This window comes from Hemicordylus capensis, chromosome 8 (assembly GCF_027244095.1).
Source record: "Hemicordylus capensis ecotype Gifberg chromosome 8, rHemCap1.1.pri, whole genome shotgun sequence".
Classification (NCBI taxonomy): domain Eukaryota; kingdom Metazoa; phylum Chordata; class Lepidosauria; order Squamata; family Cordylidae; genus Hemicordylus; species Hemicordylus capensis.
Window position 1 is genome coordinate 17,626,395 of NC_069664.1, and position 18,924 is coordinate 17,645,318.

The window sequence follows — 18,924 nt, forward strand, 5'->3', positions numbered from 1 at the left end:
TAGAGTATCCAGGCAGTGTTTGTCAGCCCTGGGTGTCATGTCACAGGTATGTCTCTGAACAATTTGTGCACAATGCAGCATCTCTTTATGGAGGGAGCTTCTTTTCTTTACAATTAGCGCCATCGTTTGTGAGAGCCTCTTTCCTCTGCTATGGACAAAATAGCCGGAATGCAGGCAGAGAAGCCCTTTCATCTCATTTTGGATAATTGCCTGGGGAAGATAGAGATTTACAAGATCCTTGGAGAGTTGCTGCTTGAGTCATACTGGCAAAGGTGACAATGGGCCTTTCCTCCCCGCCCCCCCACTGGAGAGAAGAAGACCCTCCCTCATCACTTATTCATGTTTGGGGAGGGCTTCCCTCTCTCTGACTTCTCTCATCTCCCTCATGGCTGCCTGATTGCTATGTTGCCTAGCAACCTTCTAAATATTTCCTCTCTAGTTCCTCGCTCTTCTTTGTTTGCTGAAGACCTCATGCTGGCCTGAGGCCTTTATGCCAGTTATTTGTCAGGTAGCAGGCGAGCTGGTAGGCCATTGTAGGTCTTTAGCCACTGGGTGTCCATGCCCAGGTCCTGCAAGGCAGCGGCTTAGGTAACGAGCTATTGACCCAGAAAAGGCTAACTGCAAGGGGAGGGGTTATCTGGTAGACAGGAGCCAGGTACTGGGGTTGGCCCCAATGCAACCTGGGCGCCTAGGTTGATCTTCCCTTTCTTCCATATAGACCCATTGAGAGGGAGTAGGGTTGCCATATATTCTGGCTTTCCAAATCTGGGTGCCTAATTTGCATATTATGTAAATTTGCATATTATGTAAATTGGCTGGAAAATAATTTCTGAGCAGAATAGGGATTGCACGTTTTGCTCCATAGCTCCTCTTCTACAAGGGCTAGATCTTGGCTTAAGAAAGAAAAGAAAAGAAATCTGAAATCTGGGAGAAGCTGGGTGGGCTAAGCAAGCTGGGTGAGATGCTTAAGATCCGGGTGAAACCCGGAATTTCGTGGGACATGGCAACTCTAGGAGGGAGGCTCTGAGCAGCTGAGCAGCTGCCACCTTTGGAGCTGGAGCAGAGCCCTGGCATGGCATCACCTTTGCTCCTGGGAGTGATGGAGGGTTTTTTAGTGATATGATAGGTGCCCCACTGGGTTGCACTGAGGCTCCAGGGCTCTTCTGAGGGGTAGCTAAAGGAGAGGCAACAAGCTCTGGCTGCTTAAGGTCTGGTAGATTTAGGGGGCTTTTATTAGGGCCTGGGATCCTGTTTGGAGTGTGTGCTTTTGCTGGTCGAATGACCGTAACAATAAAGATTTGAGTTTGGGGTGTGCTTCTCTTCCTCCTTGTCCTCCTCTGAGAGTGTTTCCTCTGGGTCAGAATTTGGGTGGGTCCTCTGAGAGTGTTTCCTCTGGGTCAGAATTTGGGTGGGTCCTCCCGACACTGGGCCAGATGGAGGCTGTTAACAAGCTGCCAGTTGATGACTCCTGCACTGTGGGTTCTGCAAGGAGGATGTGGCAGCCATCTGATGAGATCAATGTCTGTGCACTTGTGTCGCCTTTTTAATGAACAAGGAGCTTGGTGTGAGCAGGAACGAGAGGACATCTGGCCACACTCCGTGGCTTCAGGTGCTTGATATTTCATGTCACCATTCCAGCTGCACTAACTGCATGGCAGTGTGATTGACATTACCCCTTTCCTTCCTAAATGATGAGGTTTTTCACATCCTTGAGCTCTGTGTGTCTAGGGGTAGATCTTTGGAAAGTTCATGTTGTGAACTGATAGAGGGATTCCCGCCCCCCGCCCTCCCCACCCCCCGAGGATGCTGCATGCCAGTTCCTGCATTAGCAGAACACGCATGATTCCACTAATATTAGAATACTCTCACTGACACAGTACTGAGGAATGTGGTTTCCAGGTGCAGATGGGTGACTTAGGGATCTGTGCTTTTGTCTTTGGTATTTCTCTTACTGTTTGCTCTTGGAAAGTTGGGAAAGCTTTAAAACACATTTTTGAAATGCAGTCTAAATTTACTTCCCTGCAATTCCTCTGTGTCATTCATGTGCTAAGGGAAGTATTTACTGGGAGAATGTAACATGCAGTCCAGATCTTCCATAGCTAAAACTGCAGATTATAAGTGGCAATTTCCAGGTTCAAGATATATGGGCTGCTACTTTCACAGGAATAATTTTTAAGCAGCAACAGCTATATATGTGGAGGCACTGATGCTTAAAAGTCTGCAAGGAAATGCATCTCTAAGAAATGTTGGGGTGCATTACACAGAGGCAGGTTTAGATTAGAGTTCATCTAAACATTCTCTTAGAACCAATTTTGACAAGATTCAGCGGAATAGAGATATGAAACAGATGGAAATTCAGGGATGGGTGAGAAATTCTTGTAAAGTTTCAAGGAAGGTGGCTTAGTGCCCTTTGGTGGCAATAGTGGGTGGCGTTTTTCTCTCTTTAGAGTTATGCTGTGACTTGCAGGTGGCAGCAGGAGGTATGCTGGAAGCTCTAGGCCTCTTCCCAGTGACTGACGCCATCCAGCTGCTATTTTGCTTTCCAGGATGCCCCTGAAATGATGCTGCATCAAGATGTAGCATCATTCCAAGGGGACATCTTGGGGTGGGAAGGCAGCTAGATGGAGCATTTCCAGTGTTGTTTATGCTGCCGCCTGCAAAAAGCACAGCCTATACTGAGTGGGTGGGGCAGATGCAGAATAAAATATTCCTTTGAAAAGAGACATCTGCTGCCACCACAAACCAGCGTGTAAGCCACTCCCTGAAAACGCAAAATGCTACCCCCTTCCCCACCCCAGAGTGGGACCTTATCAGGGCAGGAGATAGGAACTGCCGTTTAAACTGCATAATTAGGGGCTGGTTTGGATGTTCTGGCCCCACCTGATTATGCAGGCAAAGTGATGTGATCAAGGGCGGCTCACTAATGAGGTGAGGTGAGACGATTGCCTCAGGCGTGCAGGGGTGGTGAATGCCGGCATCCCACCCGCCCCGGCCGATGGGCACAGCCTCCCCTGCCTGCCTGCCTGTTGCCATCTCCTTATTCAGCTGCTGTAGCAATGGGAGCTACTTTTAGCACGGAGCAGCGGCTTGGCTTTTGTCTTCCTGCTGCTGCTCCATGCTAACAGCACCTCCCACATTGCCGCCACTGAGGTGAAGAGCCAGGAGAAGAAGGGGGAAGGCGGTGGAGCTGGTTTGACTGGCCCGACCCAATCGGCTGGGCCAACCTGGCCAGCTGCTCTTCCACCACCCTCGTACACAACTTCCCCATTCTTCTCCCACCCGCTTACCTTCTCATCACCCTGAGAATGGGGTTTTAAAACGTTGGTTTGGGTGCTCCGAGAACGTAAGTGGGCAGGAGAAGAAGAGGGAGGCTGCGTGCAAGGTTGGTGGAAGTGGACGGTCCCATATCGAGCCCGGTGGTGATAGCGCCCAACTTCTACCACAACATCCGGGAGGCTACCTGCTCTCTCTTGGAGGATGCTAAGTAGGCAGCATGCACCCTCCTGATTCTCTGGCCCCTTCCAGTACTGGGAGTTGGAAAGGAGAGGGAAGGCAGCAAATCTGAATAAATGCATGCTGTTTGCTTATTACAGCCAGCAGTTGCAGCACTGGTCCCAGGAGAGAGTAGGTGGCTGCTGGAAGGTAAGAAAGAAAATGGGCAGTGTCAGTGCTGGGCTTGGAGGTGAGGCCCGCAAGGCTGTAGCTAGCTAGAGCCTGGGCGGAGAGGTGGCCAATTGCTCCTTGCTTCAGGCGGGAGCTCTACTTGAGCTGTCCCTGGATGTGATCTCACTTCTCCACATGTAGTGGGAGTCTCTTGGACAGTTCATCTGAACCAGTCCATAGTATCACTGCAATACGAATACAACGGATATTTATATACTGCTTTTCAGCAAAAGTCTTTTCAGCAAAAAAAAAAAAAAAACTTCAGTAAAAAGTTGTTTACATAGATATAAACAAAGATGGATCCCTGTCCCCAAAGAAAGGGGACACTCTAAAAAAGAAACATAAGATAGGCACCAGCAACAGTCATTGGAGGGATGCTGTGCTGGGGTTGGATAGGGCCAGTTGCTCTCCCTCTGTTAAAAAAAAGAGAATCACCTGTTTTGAAAGGTGCCTCTTTGCTCAGTTAGCAAGGGAGTGCTGCCTGCTGCAAGAGGTAGCCTTGGGGAAAAACTGTGATTGCTGGTGGGAAAGAAATGAAAAGATTCACCAGAATCTCTGATGCTCCCCCTGAAAAATGGGAGAAATTGGCCCGCCATTTTCTAAACTTGATTGGTGGAGAAACGGGTAGGACATCAAAACCAACCCAAATGTAAGCATCTAGCTCTAAAATTAAATGTGATGACTGGGTATTAGAAGCAGAGATTTGGAGAGGCCAAAGGGCCCAGATGACAGCTGCCTCTGTGGAAGAAGGAGCAGGATTAACCCATGCTGGAAGACTCCTACTGGGGCAGAAGGGGCAGATCAGCAGATGGGAAGCTTTGTTATGGCAGCTCCTTCTGTTCCTTGATACTAATAAGTGGATGCCAAAAAAGATGATTCAGAGTCACAATAACAAGAGCCCCCATCCCAGATCTGAGCCGATCTCTTTCTCTTGATTCTTTCCCCCTTTGTTGGAACATGAGTGAGTGATACTTGGCTTCCTGCATTGGAAAACAGCATTTCCCATTCTGCTCCTCCATGGGTTTGTCATACCTTGTCGTTTAGGTAAATGCTATTTCTTCTTTCTCCTTCCAATGCAGGAGAAGGGAGACCTTTTTCTGAGTGCATAGTGCATCCTTTGCATGTTTGGGAAGCTTCTCCTCTCCTGCATCTCAGTACACAAAGAGATTGTAGCCAATGGATACGATTGAAACCATTGCTTCTCATGGTCAGTAGAGAGTGGGATTGTTCTCACGACTATCAGTTTCTAGGCAGGAGGCAGTAAACCCAGCTATTCAGGCTCGTGTGGAGCCACGGGAATCCCGCCAACCCTGCCTTCCCAAATATCCATGGCCCAGATCCTCTATCCTGCTCTAAACTGAGGTAGGAGGACAACATAGCCCTCTAACCTCAATCCTTTAGTTGACTGGTTGCATACAACATTTTAAGCTGTTCCCAGAATCCAGCTGCCATTAAAACAAGTGCTGTGGCTATAGAGGCTTCCATCTGTGAATGTGCCACTCTGCAAAGCACACTCTATGGTGCTTTCCCTGCAGTGTGTTCAATAGGGCTGGGCCCGCCTCTTGCCCCTTCTCAGCCAGTCAGAGGACAGCTAAGGATGTAATGAGGGTCCCCAGTGTACTGGTGGCACAATACATCATCATTATTATTATTCAATTTCTATACCGCCCTTCCAAAAATGGCTGAGGGAAGCCATTACACAGGGAAGCCATTACACAGAGAAATAATAAATAAATAAGATGGATCCCTGTCCCCAAAGGGTTCACAATCTAAAAAGAAACACAAGACAGACACCAGCAACAGTCACTGGAGGTGCTGAGCTGGGGGTGGATAGGGCCAGTTACTCTCCCCCTGCTAAATAAAAGAGAATCACCATGTTAAAAGGTGCCTCTTTGCCAAATTAGCAGGGGAGGGACACTTTTTTTGATCCTCAGCACACCCGGTTCCCTATTGTAGACCCCTCAGTCATCTGCGTGAAAGGTTTGTGGAGCCAAAGACTCTGCCCATCTCCCTGTAACTGGGTAGGAGATCTTCCCCGCCCCAAACCACTCATGTGGTCATGTGAATGGGCCTAGTGTTTTGTCAGACTCCATAAAACAGATCCCAAGCAGAGGTTGAATACTATTTCTCAGAAGCAAGCAGCAGATATGTTAAGCTTGCTCACATGGGGCTGAATCCAGTAGAAAAATAATGCACTTTGCATTCCCATTAATTTGAACTCATGCTCATCTCTCTTATTGAGATAAATGTGACTTAAAAGTGCTTTACTGTGGCAGGCTTGTGCCCATACTTGTTTAAGATGGGTCTCAGCTATCCCTACAACTCTCCCTCCCTGAAACAGAATTAGCTTGCCTCAAGCTAGAAGCACGGTATGATTTCTTCCACTCATTTCAGAAGTGACCGTCTGGGTCAGCCCATGCATACTGCCTTCCCCCTCCCCATTGACACTCTCACCTCCGTTTACTTAATGCTAGCAAACCAAGTCTAGACAGCAGTTTGCAAAAGGCCGTTCTCTTTCCCAGTGACTCAACAGAGTGCAAGCAAATGCTCTCTCCCAATAGCATCTCATGATGCAAACCAAACAGCAGCACAAGTGTGTAGCAACCAAGGAGCCCATTACATCTGCATCGGGAAAGAAAGTACCATTTAAAAATAAATCAGGGGTTCTCAAACTTGGGTCTTCAATTGGACATAACGTATGATCTGGGGACCCAAGTCTGAGAACCCCTTTAGTAAGCAATTCAACAGTTGTCTACTGGTTGCTCGTCTGAACTTGCTATCTGAATGAAGGTAAGAATGGTTTCCCCCCAAGATCCAATCCTATAACTGAGAATTAGCCCGCCACCGCCCCCGTAAAGATAAAGTGTGCCGTTGAGTCTGTGTCGATCCCTGGCAACCACACAGCCCTGTGGTTGTCTTTGGTAGAATACAGGAGGGGTTTACCATTGCCATCTCCCGCGCAGTCTGAGATGATGCCTTTCAGCATCTTCCTGTATTGCTGCTGCCTGACATAGGTGTTTCCCATAGTCTGGGAAACATACCAGTGGGGATTGAAACTGGCAACCTCTCTGCCTTGCTAATCAAGTCATTTCCCCGCTGCACCCTAATCTTCATGGGGAGAAATGCTGCTAATTTTTCAGTTCTCTTTGGGAACAGCTTTGTAAATGTGACACACAGCTTCATCTGCTTCCAAATAAATATAATTTGGCCTTTTAAAACGTCGGAAACTTCTATTCGAAAGATCAGGATTCCGCAAAACTGGTTGCCCATGGCAACCAAAAATTTAATTCTGGTGATCTGCAGAGCGCCTCTAATATAATCTAACAAAGGAGTAATGGTTGTTTTTTTTAAAAAAAACAAACATTGTTTTTATTTAAAAGGAAGATATTTTCATATAGTGTTTATCAGAAAGGAGCAGCATACAACAATGTTGTTGCATAGCAGTTGAAGTAAGAGCCCCCCACATCTCTGATAGTTTTTAAGAAGTTGCTTAAAACACACCTATTCACCCAAGCTTTTAATTAGAGTTTAATCTGCAGAAGGTTCCAAGTTCCCTCCCTGGGTGTTTTTCAAACAGCAGGCTTTACCGCGAGCTTACTGCAAGGCTTTATTGCATGTTCAAAGTTGCCCCCCTAAAACAGATGCAAAAAGTGGATTTTATTTTATTTTACACTGGATATAACTTATTTTTTTTACACTGGATATAACTCTAATGCGCAGTGAAAAACCCAAATCTTGTGTGCAGTGCTCCCTGATGGCTCACAGGGACTTTGGGGTAAATCTGGCCAATATATCAAGTGCACCCTCCATTCTGGAAGAGATGTGAGCTAAAAGCCCAGTTTGAAAAACGCCCTGGCAGCATCTCCAGGATAAGGCTGAGAGAAATTCCTGTCTGCAACCTTGCAGAAGCTGCTGCCAGTCTGTGTAGACAATACTGAGCTAGATGGACCAAGGGTCTGACTCAGTATATGGCAGCTTCCTATGTTCCTATGTAACCAATAAGATCAGGGCTGAGAGAGATGCTGGGATCTGGTGCTGATTTAATACTATGTGCTAAAACATTTGGTTTTGCAATGAGTCAGGATGTCTTTGCTTTGCTCGGTGGTGTGTGAATGCAAAAAGAAAAAAAAACACATGTTCCAGTTTGTGGTGTGTGATGCAAAATAAAAACCGGAGTGTGGCTTAATTAAGGTTGTGTTGAAAGTTGCTAGGTCCTCTGAGAGCAGAGTTAGATTAAAGACAGACCCATCTCCTTCCAGAAGCAGGTGCATGGTTTTCTGCTGTGACTTTGCTCCACACCCACTGAACCTGCTCTGATTCCAAGGTGGATTTCTGCTGTACAGCCCCATGAACAAACATTCTGCCCAAGGAGGGGATGCGGCTTAATGGTTGCCATAAGACCAACCAACCAGTCAGCACTCTGCTTAGTTGGATGGGGAAGAGATGGCATCATGGTTTTCACAAGGGCCAACCAATCGCCCCTCTGCATAGCCAGCTTCTTCTTACAGCAGAACTGTTGCCAGGTTTCCAAGGCAGCATTAGGACTGTGTGTGTCTGCAGTCTGTCTATGCAGATTTGGATCTCGGGCATGTGTCGCTTGTGTGTTTTGTTCTGGTTGTGTCTCCTGGTATGCAAACCCCTCACACACACACACACACCCCACGTCTCTTGCTCTCCTCCAGGGCCTGTCTGGACATCCTTCTGTTCCACAAGCAGGATCTGCTCCTTACTGTTGTCGGAAATGGCTGATGTCGAGACTAATGAAGCAGTTGTGCAGATATGTTGTGCTAGCACAAGGCTGTTGTGCTATGTCTGGAGCCTGTGTTCCAGACCAGTATTGTTGTATTAGTGCAAAAAATTGTGCAGCCTGTTTAATGGAATGCCTCATATATTGTGCAGGGAACTTCTGCACAAGAGTAGGAACCAGAAAATCCCAGTGACTTCACCCAGCTATGTGTAGTCTTGTATTCTTGTCTATCTTGCCCTAGCACAACTTTTATTTGTTGCTTCAAGTGCTTCATTAGCCTGGGTGTCAGCCAAAGAGTTTAAATAAATTTGACCTTTTTGCCTGCCAGTACTTCTACAACTACATGATCACATCATTTTGATCTTGCACGCCTTTTCACTTCATTGCACATTGGATTAATATTGACCAAGCTTTACTCCATGTTTCATATATATATGAGAAACAATGTGATAACAATTTAAAATGAACATTTTCAGAAAAAAGCAAAATTTTCTTGCTCAGAGATGCTCAAATTCGTTTCTTGGTATGCAGCGAGAAAATTGTGCAGTTTGTCAATGACTTTATGAACTGTTATTCTTTTATCTAATGGCCAAAGGCAGTTAATTTTAGATCTCTGAATGGCCCAGAAAGGGACCCTATACAGCACAGAAACATTTTCCTTTATTTTGAAGCGAATTAAAAATGAAAGCTGGAGTGCTAACAAGAGCTGTGAGATTTTGCCAGATGACCCCAGAAGTTGCATGCAAACAGTCATGTGGACTCTCTAAGCCAGGGGTTCACAACCTTTTAAAAACAAGTTTACTGCTCCTGTCACAAACTTTCAACTCGAGTACCCTCTGTTTGTGTGTGTGTGTGTGTGTGTGCGCGTGCGCACACGGACACACCAATTTAAATGTTACAGTTATGAGACTGGCTACTCCAGTCACTGGTTTACATCCAGACTCTGTTTGTTTGTTTGTTCGTTCATTCATTCATTCAATTTTTATACCACCTTTCATAATGCATCTCATCTCAAGGCTGTTTACAAAAGTTAAAATACAATAAAAATTCATAAAAAACCTTAAAATCAGTGAAGCAATAAAAACCATAAAACAGTAAAAAACAAACAAACAACAACAACAACCATAAAAAAGACAAACAGGAAAGTTGAGAGACCCGGCAGCCCCTAAGTGGCAAAAGCTTGAACAAATAAAAGGGTTTTTAGTTGTTTTTTTATAAACAGCCACAGATGTCAAGGAGCGGACATTCATTGGGAGAGCATTCCAGAGCCTGGGGCTACAACAGAGAAGGCCCTGTCCCATGTGCATGACAGTTTAGCCTCTCTCAACTTCGGCACATGGAGCAAGTGTCCCTCTGATGATCTTGAAACCCTTGGGAGCACGCGGTCCTTCAGGTATCCAGGGCCCAAATCGTTAAGGGCTTTAAAGGTAATAACCAGCTCCTTGAATTGGATCCGGAAACATATTGGCCACCAGTTTAGCTCTTTCAGAATTGGTGTAATATGCTCCGAACAAGCAGTTACAAGGAGAACTCCGGCAGCTGCATTCTGCCCCAAATGAAATTTCCGAATATTCTTCAAGGGCAGCCCCACATAGAGTGCATTGCGGTAATCCAACCACAATGTGTCTAAGACACGAGTAACTGTGGCCAGATCTGCCTTCTTGAGAAAGCTACTCATGAGTACTCCAAAAGAAATCAATAGGCCATTAATTTCAGTAAGATTGCTTATGGGTAACTTAATCTGGATGTAAGCCAGTGACCGGAGTACTGGCAATGTCTCATAGCTGTAACATTTGCATTTGTGTGTGTGAATATATATATACACACATATACATAAAAATGCAAATTTAAGTGCTACAATTAGGGAGACAGGCTACTACAGTCACTGGCTCACATCCACACTAAGTTACTAATAAGCAGTCTTATGGAAATTTATGGGACAAGTTCACTTGGTGCTACTTTTCTGAAACCTGTCATTCACGCTGCTGGAGGGGAACTGTCAGATTCAGCACATAGCTGGTGTGGGGAAGCAGGAGGGCTCTGAGCACCCTCTGGGAGCCTCTCAAGTACCCCTGCTGGGAACCCCTGCTCTAAGCTAATAGCTTAAGACTGCAATGTGATGTATACTTGTTTGGGTATAAGTTGCATTGCCCTAGAAGATCTTGTAACATTTACCTTGTGTTGACTGTGTGTGTCTGGCTTTATATTCAGTGTTTTACTTTGATTTGGGTCAACTTTGTAATCTCCCTTTTATACCTTTGGAATTTATATAGCAGTATAAATTTTGTCTATATTGTGCATATGCAGTATATCATCCTGCATTAATATTTAGGCCGATTTAGGAGGCATTCTGGGAAATACTGGAGGCAAATATCGAGACTGGGGGTGGGCAGGTATGTTACGTTCTGGGCCTATGGTTTCAGTTATTTCTAAGATCTGGCAAGCTTCCATTTTGTATCTAAGGCCTAGATTCCGCTGTAGGTGACAGTAAAGTTAGCAGAGCCATTATTGGAGTTTAGAAAAGGCCATGTGTCAATTACTAGAGACATTCTCAGAGGGTAATTAGGTGGCAACTACAAATAGGCTTTTGCTGGTAGAACCTTGGTTGTGAAATTCCATCGTCCGTGACTGTTGTACAACCCCAATCGGTGTGTAAACGTTTAGGCACCAAGTCAAAATATTTTTATTCTCGCCAGGTTTTCCTGGAGTGATGTGTTTTTTCCCCTCTGTGTTCTTTTCTGTTGTGCAATTGCTTTTTCAATTGTTTTCTGTTTTGCAGTTGCACTTCTCTCTCAGCCTAACCTATTTCACAGGGTTGTTGTGAGGAGAAACTCAAGTATGTAGTACACCGCTCTGGGCTCCTTGGAGGAAGAGCGGGATATAAATGTAATAACAATAATAATAATAATAATAATAAAGCTTTCATGGTCGGTCTTGCCTTTTTCCCTGTTAAAGGGTGGAACTCTGGTTCCCTGGGAGATTCAGATTTGATCAATATTTTGACAATTTGACAATTTGGCATGGTCAATATTTGCACAATATAAGTGGAAAATCAGACATCACCAAGACCTGGCAATGGCTTCAGAATGGCAACGTGAAGAAAGAAACAGAAGGTTTAATACTGGCTGCACAAGAACAGGCACTAAGAACAAATGCAGTAAGAGCAAAAGTAGAAAAGTCAACAACAAACAGCAAGTGCCGCCTTTGTAAAGAAGCAAATGAAACCGTGGACCACCTAATCAGCTGTTGTAAAAAGATCGCACAGACTGACTACAAACAAAGGCATGACAAGGTAGCAGGGATGATACACTGGAACATCTGAAAAAATACAAGCTACCTGTAGCCAAAAATTGGTGGGACCATACAACTGAAAAAGTTGTCGAAAATGAAGATGTAAAAATATTATGGGACTTCCGACTACAAACAAACATCTGCCACACAATACACCAGATATAACTGTAGTCAAGAAGAAAGAAAAACAAGTGAAAATAATCGACATAGCAATACCAGGGGAGAGCAGAATAGAAGAAAAAGAAATAGAGAAAAAAAATCACAAAATACAAAGATCTACAAACTGAAATTGAAAGGCTGTGGCATAAAAAGACCAAAATAATCCCAGTGGTAATTGGCACCCTGGGTGCAGTTCCAAAAGACCTTGAAGAGCACCTCAACACCATAGGGGCCACAGAAATCACCATCAGCCAATTACAAAAAGCAGCTTTACTGGGAACAGCCTATGATCTGCAACGATATCTATAACAACAGCAACAACAATGACAATAAAATTCAGCCATCCCAGGTCCTTGGGAAGGACTCGATGTCTGGATAAAACAAACCAGTCAATAACACCTGCCTGACTGTGTAAATAAATAATAATAAAGCTTTCGTGGTTGGCCTTGCCTTTTTCCCTGTTAAGGGGTGGAACTCTGGTTCCCTGCGAGATTCAGATTTGAGTATCTAAGCTGAAATTAGGAGTTCCTGTAACGGGACAGACTTCCTCGTTGTTGCTCCTTTTGTTTTCTCAGAGGACATGCACTGAGTCAAAATGGAAACTTTGGCCACTTTTCTAGACCTTGGTTGTGGCCATGAAAAATGAGTTTTTTACTTCTAAAATCCTGTGCCTACAAAGTAATGAACCTGATCCTTTTTTCCTTCTTGAGATGAAGAGTACTGTCAGACTAGAATCCAGGAAACCTGAGTTCAAATCCCCATTCAGCCATGGAACTCACTGGGTGACTTTGGGCCAGTCACTTATTTTTGGCCTAACCCACTTCAGAAGCTTATTAGGCTTAAAAGAACCTTGTACGCCATGGTTCTTTTTGCCTTAGCTGCATGCTATTTCCTCAATAATAAATGTAAGTGCCTTAAATAGTTTTATTCAGTCCCCCTTTCTTTGCTTTGTCCCTGTGAAAAGCTATGGGAAAAGCTTCTGTTATGACAGTGACTCCATCCTGCAGGGGCTGTAATTTCTGGAAATTGTTCATAGAAACTAGGCAGTAGTTTTCCAGAGACTGGTATGGTATTGTAGTGCTGTCCTTATCCATGGTACATAGAACATTTTTTTCAGTTCCAACAAGGTCACTGGACAAAGAGGTTCTGAAGTATTTGATAGCGCTCTTCAGTAGTGCAAAAGGATTTGTGTATGTGCATATATTTGCCTATGTCGTCGTTTTTAGAAAATAGTGCAAAGTTTCCCTTTGACATAAAACTGATTACACTAGACGCTAGCTACTGCTCAAGTCTAGTAAATTTTGCCACTTCGTTGACCTGAATAGGGGAGACGGCTGCAATTAGGAATTAAGAGCACAGAACAAACAAGCCTTCCCTCAGCCACTATTACATTTGTACAATCACAAAGCTATTTAGGCAGGATTGTGGCTTCTGCTGGATGCTCACAAGCCAAGAAGGTAAAGGACAGCACAGATAAGGAGTAGGCTGCCCACCTTCAAGCAAGCACTTTGTCCATGTCCTCAGGCCACAGCAACTGGAAATCATCTCATTAAATAAACAAATGATGACAGAGTATTAGGCATTTTAATATATTGTTATGCATTATACTTTGTACTGTGTAATCACCATTTTATGTTGGTCTACGACCATAATAAAGATGATTGATAAAGTGTTTGATGAGTATGCTGTAGCAAATTCATTCTTCCTTGGATGCTAGAAGGAATTATTCTTGACCCCTTCAATCTGGACCCCTTTTCTGTTCAGTTCAAGTACTTCATTGCTTAAAACTAAACTCATTACAATATAAAACAAGTTGTTCTAGTGAGAACTAATCAGCCTACTTTCCTTTTAATGTTTCTACAATTGCACTAAATTTGGTTAGATCTCTTGCGCCTCAAATGTTCATGTGACCACCATCTTGGATCGGAGTGGATGACATCATTACAAACTACACCATTAAGGTGTCACTGTGTGTCACTCACTACAACTGTACCAAATTTGGTTCAAATTGGTTAGACAGTCCTCAAGTTAGTGTACTTGCACCTCAAAAGTTTGTGTCTGCCAACTTGAATTGGGTTGGGTGACATTGTCACAATCTATACTGTTGAGGTGTCCCTTTGTGTCCCTACAGCTGTAGCAAATTTGGTTCAAATCGGTTAAGTGGTTCACAGGTTAGCACACTTGCTAAGTTTACGCGTCCGCCATCTTGAATCTGTGTGGATTACATCCTCACAAACTATGCCATTGAGGTGTCCCTCTGTGTCACTCACTGCAACTCTACCCAATTTGGTTCAAATGGGTTAGACAGTCCACAAATAAGGTTTAAATCTGTTAAGGGGTTCACAAGTTAGCCCACTTGTGCCTCAAAAGTTTATGCGTGTGCCATCTTGGATCGGGATGGATGACATCATCAGAAACTATGCTGTTGAAGTGTCCCTATGTGTCCCTACGATGGTACCTGCTTTGATTCATATTGGTCCAGGTGTTGCAAAGTTGATGGGGGGCAGACACACAGACACACACACACACAGAAAGCAGGGTGATCTCATAAGCCTACTGGAAAGTACATTTACAATAGTAGTAGTGAATTTAAAACAAACAGTTCGCAATATAAAATGAAGTTTGGATATTTACAGGAGAATTACAATATAAAATCACAATATAAAACGATCATAATGCTAAATAAGCTTTTAAAAAGTTAATACAATGTTCTAATTGAAAAAGTGTGATTCTGGAATATCCAAATCCATTTTGGCAATCAACATATATACTACACATACATATATATTTCAGCATAACCTCCTTTGTAATATTGAAAAATGGGCTTATTCGACGGTCATTCAAACATGAGATCAAACAACAGAGTCAGATAGTGCCAGCATTAGCGGACTCTGTTTTGCCTTAAATGTTTTGTTCCCCCAGGCTTTTGCTAATATCTTCAAAAAATAGCTACTCTTCTTAATATTTCTAGATCTTTGTTAAAAATAAATAGTCTATTTTCTGTCAGATTGACCAATTGACTCAATTTTCCCTAGTTCTACAAGATTTTGTTAAAGATTTTGTTAAACAGGTAATGAGGGAAGGTCCTCTACCTCTTTCAAACCACAATGGCAAGAACATAGATGATAAGGTGTCTTGGTTAATCTACCTTCGAGAACAGAAGAGGGCATTAGGACCGCTTTTCATGAGGTGTGGTATGTGGTGACCCAGTACCAGCTTTGTGCCAAACTTTAGTGCAAACTCCAGTACCAAAATTGCAAACTCCCGATTGATTGCTTTTAGAAGCGGGGGGTGGGGGGACCCACTGCAAGTCAGGTGATGGAAACTGGAGGTTCCTGTTGAGCGCTCACTTCTGGCATGAGCTGGTACTTCTGCTTATTTCTGTGTTGTCCGAATTTGCCATGCCAGGATCCTTATGCCACTCAGCATTCGTGCCCAACTTCTGATGTAGGTTACAGATGTCGGGTAGTGGGAGGGAACCCAACATTGGCGGGTTTGGTCGACACAGAAATGAGCGGAATTATCAGCAGGATGACTCGATTTAAATCAAGGCAATTTCAATCATTGATTTAAATCACCAAGAAAAAAACTTAACTTAAACCATTGATTTAAAATAACATTTCCCACTGATTGTTCACATGTCTCTTAAACAATGCTGCAAATCTTATCTCCAAAACATTTTAATTTGCAACTCAATACAGCATTTACAGCATTTAGGAGGGCATACTTCATGTAATGTCTTAGATGATTTATTTATTTATTTATTTTGACATGCCTTCCCTTCCCACCCTGCACTTTTTCTACTCCATCACCTCCTTTCTTATATTGTATCTCTCACCTTTCCCGGGCTCAGCCCCACCACAAAACAGCCACCCTGTTACGCAGCCTGTGTCTTTGCACATGAAAAACGGGGTTAGGGAAGCTGAAAGCCCAGAAATTTCCAAAAACAAGAACTGGTAGTTGCTGGGCAGGCTAGAGCCATTAGGTACATCAGTATGATAGGGAGTAATTAATTCATTTTTAGGAAATTGCAAGCATTGGTGCTGCATGTTTTAGAACTTTGACTCCCTAATCCCCAGTAAGCCTCTTGTTTTTTGGCATGAAGAGCTGTGACCTACTAGGAAACCAAGAGTTGTGCCTTCCTTTCCTAGCATAAAGTTTCTCCTAGAGCTCTACTTGCAGATTTTGCAACTATTGAAGACAACACTGCAGCTTGAATGTGCTAACATTATGTTAATCATGATCTGCTGCGTTCGTTTTAAAGCAATTGGCTTATTTGATTTGCAAAATATGGGGGAGGGAAATTGTTTGTAGGTGGACACTCCTTCGTGGAATGAATCAATGATCAAGGCACTTTATTCACATGTTGCTTTTTTTGTTGTTGTAAATTTGCTCTTGCTTTATCCTTTATAATCGTCCTGTCCTGTGCTCTATGGTACAATAAGCGTCAATCCTTTCCCCCATTCAGGCTCTCCAGCATTCATCTATCCCAAACAGCAGAAACATAGAAATAAGAAGATTAGATAAAACTGACAGGCACTAGGTTTGGACAAGTGCTGTCAAGATCTTTATTTTTTGTGTGTGGTGTATATATTTATTTAAATTTATACTTAACATAACAGCCCTGTTATGTTGGGAGAGGCTGTAAATGAAAAAAACTCAGGATGGATTGGTCTATCAATGGTTATTAGCCATAGCAACCCAATGGAACATTCATATACAGTATACCTCTAATCACAAGGGGATGGACATTACTGTTGTATGTTTATGAGGTTTCCCAGGAATGTGGCTGGCCATTGTAAAAAGCAGAAACCTGAACTTGATGACCCCAGTTCTAATCTAGCAAAGCAAATGTGCTCTAAAGTTCTCAAACGGCAGAGAACAATGTGTACCACCAGCTCCATCAAATATGCCCTCTAGCTCCTGACCTTAACAGTTATATCCCAACGACTTCCTTACTGGATAGAATTATGGAATGAGTAAGAGACAGCTGTTTGGAGCTGTTGACAGAAGAGCATCTGAGGTCATTGCTAAGGTTGCGTACCACTCTGTGGTCTGATAATCATAGAACTCTAGCTCCAGAAGGAACCTCGCTCACTACCCAAACTGGAGTTGGATTAATTAGCCTAATTAGCCTGACAGATGTTTATGCAATCTATTTTTAAAACATTGAAGTTATGGGGGAATCTTAAAGGAAGAATGCTGATTGAAAAGATGCAAATGTTTTAAAAGTATCAGAAAAATTATCTTCCCAGATAAAAGCCAGTATTTTATGGGTATAGAGTGTTGAACTAAGGAGATATGTGTGCAGTTTGAAACTCTCTGGGTAGTCTTGGGTAACTTACTATTACTAGAAAGAGATTTGTGACATGCTAAAGACTTAACAGATTTATTGTAGCATAAGCTTTTGTGGATGACAATCCACCTGATTTAAATGCATGCAGTATTATCCTCGGTTGGCAGGTGTGTGTGTTTGTGTATAGTGGCTGACATCTTGACTAAGGCTGAAGGGGAAAAGTGCCCGTGCTGCAAAAGGCCTCCTGACTACTGTAGCACCAGTGCTTCTGCTGGGTGGTTGGTGGTGGTCTCACCTTTCCAAGGTAGTGGCCTGCACCATCCGAAAATACAGATATGACAAATACTGTGCAGCCCTCAGGGACATATTTTCAAGTGACACAGGACACTTCCAGGAGAAGGGGAAATGGGCAGATTTTTCCCCTTCCCTGCATGGTTGTTGTAGCTGAGTTAGTAGAAGCCTTCCATTCAGATAGTGCACGTGCAGCCAGAGATCTCCTTTGAGGTTTCTCAGACCTTCTTCCCTCGAACCTAGGGCGGACAATGGGCAAAAGACCTGTATCCCAAGGCCCTTTGTTTTGCACTGATCTAAAAGAGGTGGTTGCTTGTTGGTCTATTCCAGAAATACAGAGTGCAGAGAGGAATTCACAGTTGATCTGGCAGGTCTCTTGGTTTGATTGAGGTGGTTTGAGGTGGTTGATTGGTTTGAGGTGGTTGCTTGTTGGTCTATTCCAGAAATACAGAGTGCAGAGAGGAATTCACAGTTGATCTGGCAGGTCTCTTGGTTTGATTGAGGTGGTTTGAGGTGGTTGATTGGTTTGAGGTGGTTGCTTGTTGGTCTATTCCAGAAATACAGAGTGCAGAGAGGAATTCACAGTTGATTCGGCAGGTCTCTTGGCAAATAAAGACAACTGCCTGACAGTTGCTTAGAACTACTATATTTGAAGCATTATCTGAATCTGCTCTCTTCAGAAAGGCCTATGTCACTTGTTGAGAACGACTACCCTAGTCCCTAAAATAAAATGTCCAGTTAATAAACAGCTGGAGTAGAGACTGAGAGATCTTAGTTCTGTGCTCACTTTTTGTAAACTCCTGTGTTATGTTTGCACCCTGTAAAAATTGGCTTTTCTTCTTGGTGTTCTCTGTGCAAGCACAGAACCCATATGTATGACTACACAGATGACCGCTTGAAGTAAGCAACCTGCTTATCCTGAAAAAGTGACTCTTAATTTCCCCTCCCAAGTAAAAATCCTTGCTAGTGCTGCCGTTGCTGTCCGGTAAATGAGAGCAATCCACTCTTGTCTCATGTACCCATGGATATATTCTGTGACCCCCCATGGCTGCAAAGGTTAAGGTGAGCTGAGGGTATGGGCCCGCACAAACAACAAATAAACAGGAACATGTTTCTTGTTCCTGAAAAGCTTAAAGCAGATGGCAAAACCTTGTTGACCTTTATGGAGATTGGATGCTCACTGATTACTCACCCCTCTTGCATTCAAAGGACATTCTCAGTGAACCAATTCAACAAAGAAGCAGTTCTTGTTCTTTTTCCCTTTCCCCTCTTTCTCTCTCTTTCACTGTCAAATCCATTAAGAATAGGAGGGTGGGTGGATTGCAAAGAAAATCTCGTTATATCAAAATGTTAACAAGAATGTTGTGAAAACCATACATTTGAAGCTGAAGATACTGCTGTCAGTGTGGCGAAGTGCTGCAGACATTAATCTCTCTCTTTTTCTCTTCTCTTCTTTTCTTTCTGCTGCCCTTTCTTT

At 43.5% G+C, this 18,924-nt stretch overlaps 1 protein-coding gene across 27 annotated transcripts in view; it reads left to right on the top strand.

Annotated features, from left to right (window-relative positions):
- Positions 1-18,924, top strand: part of CAMK2B (calcium/calmodulin dependent protein kinase II beta) — a 214,985-nt gene that overhangs the window by 32,537 nt on the left and 163,524 nt on the right. The window lies entirely within an intron of this gene.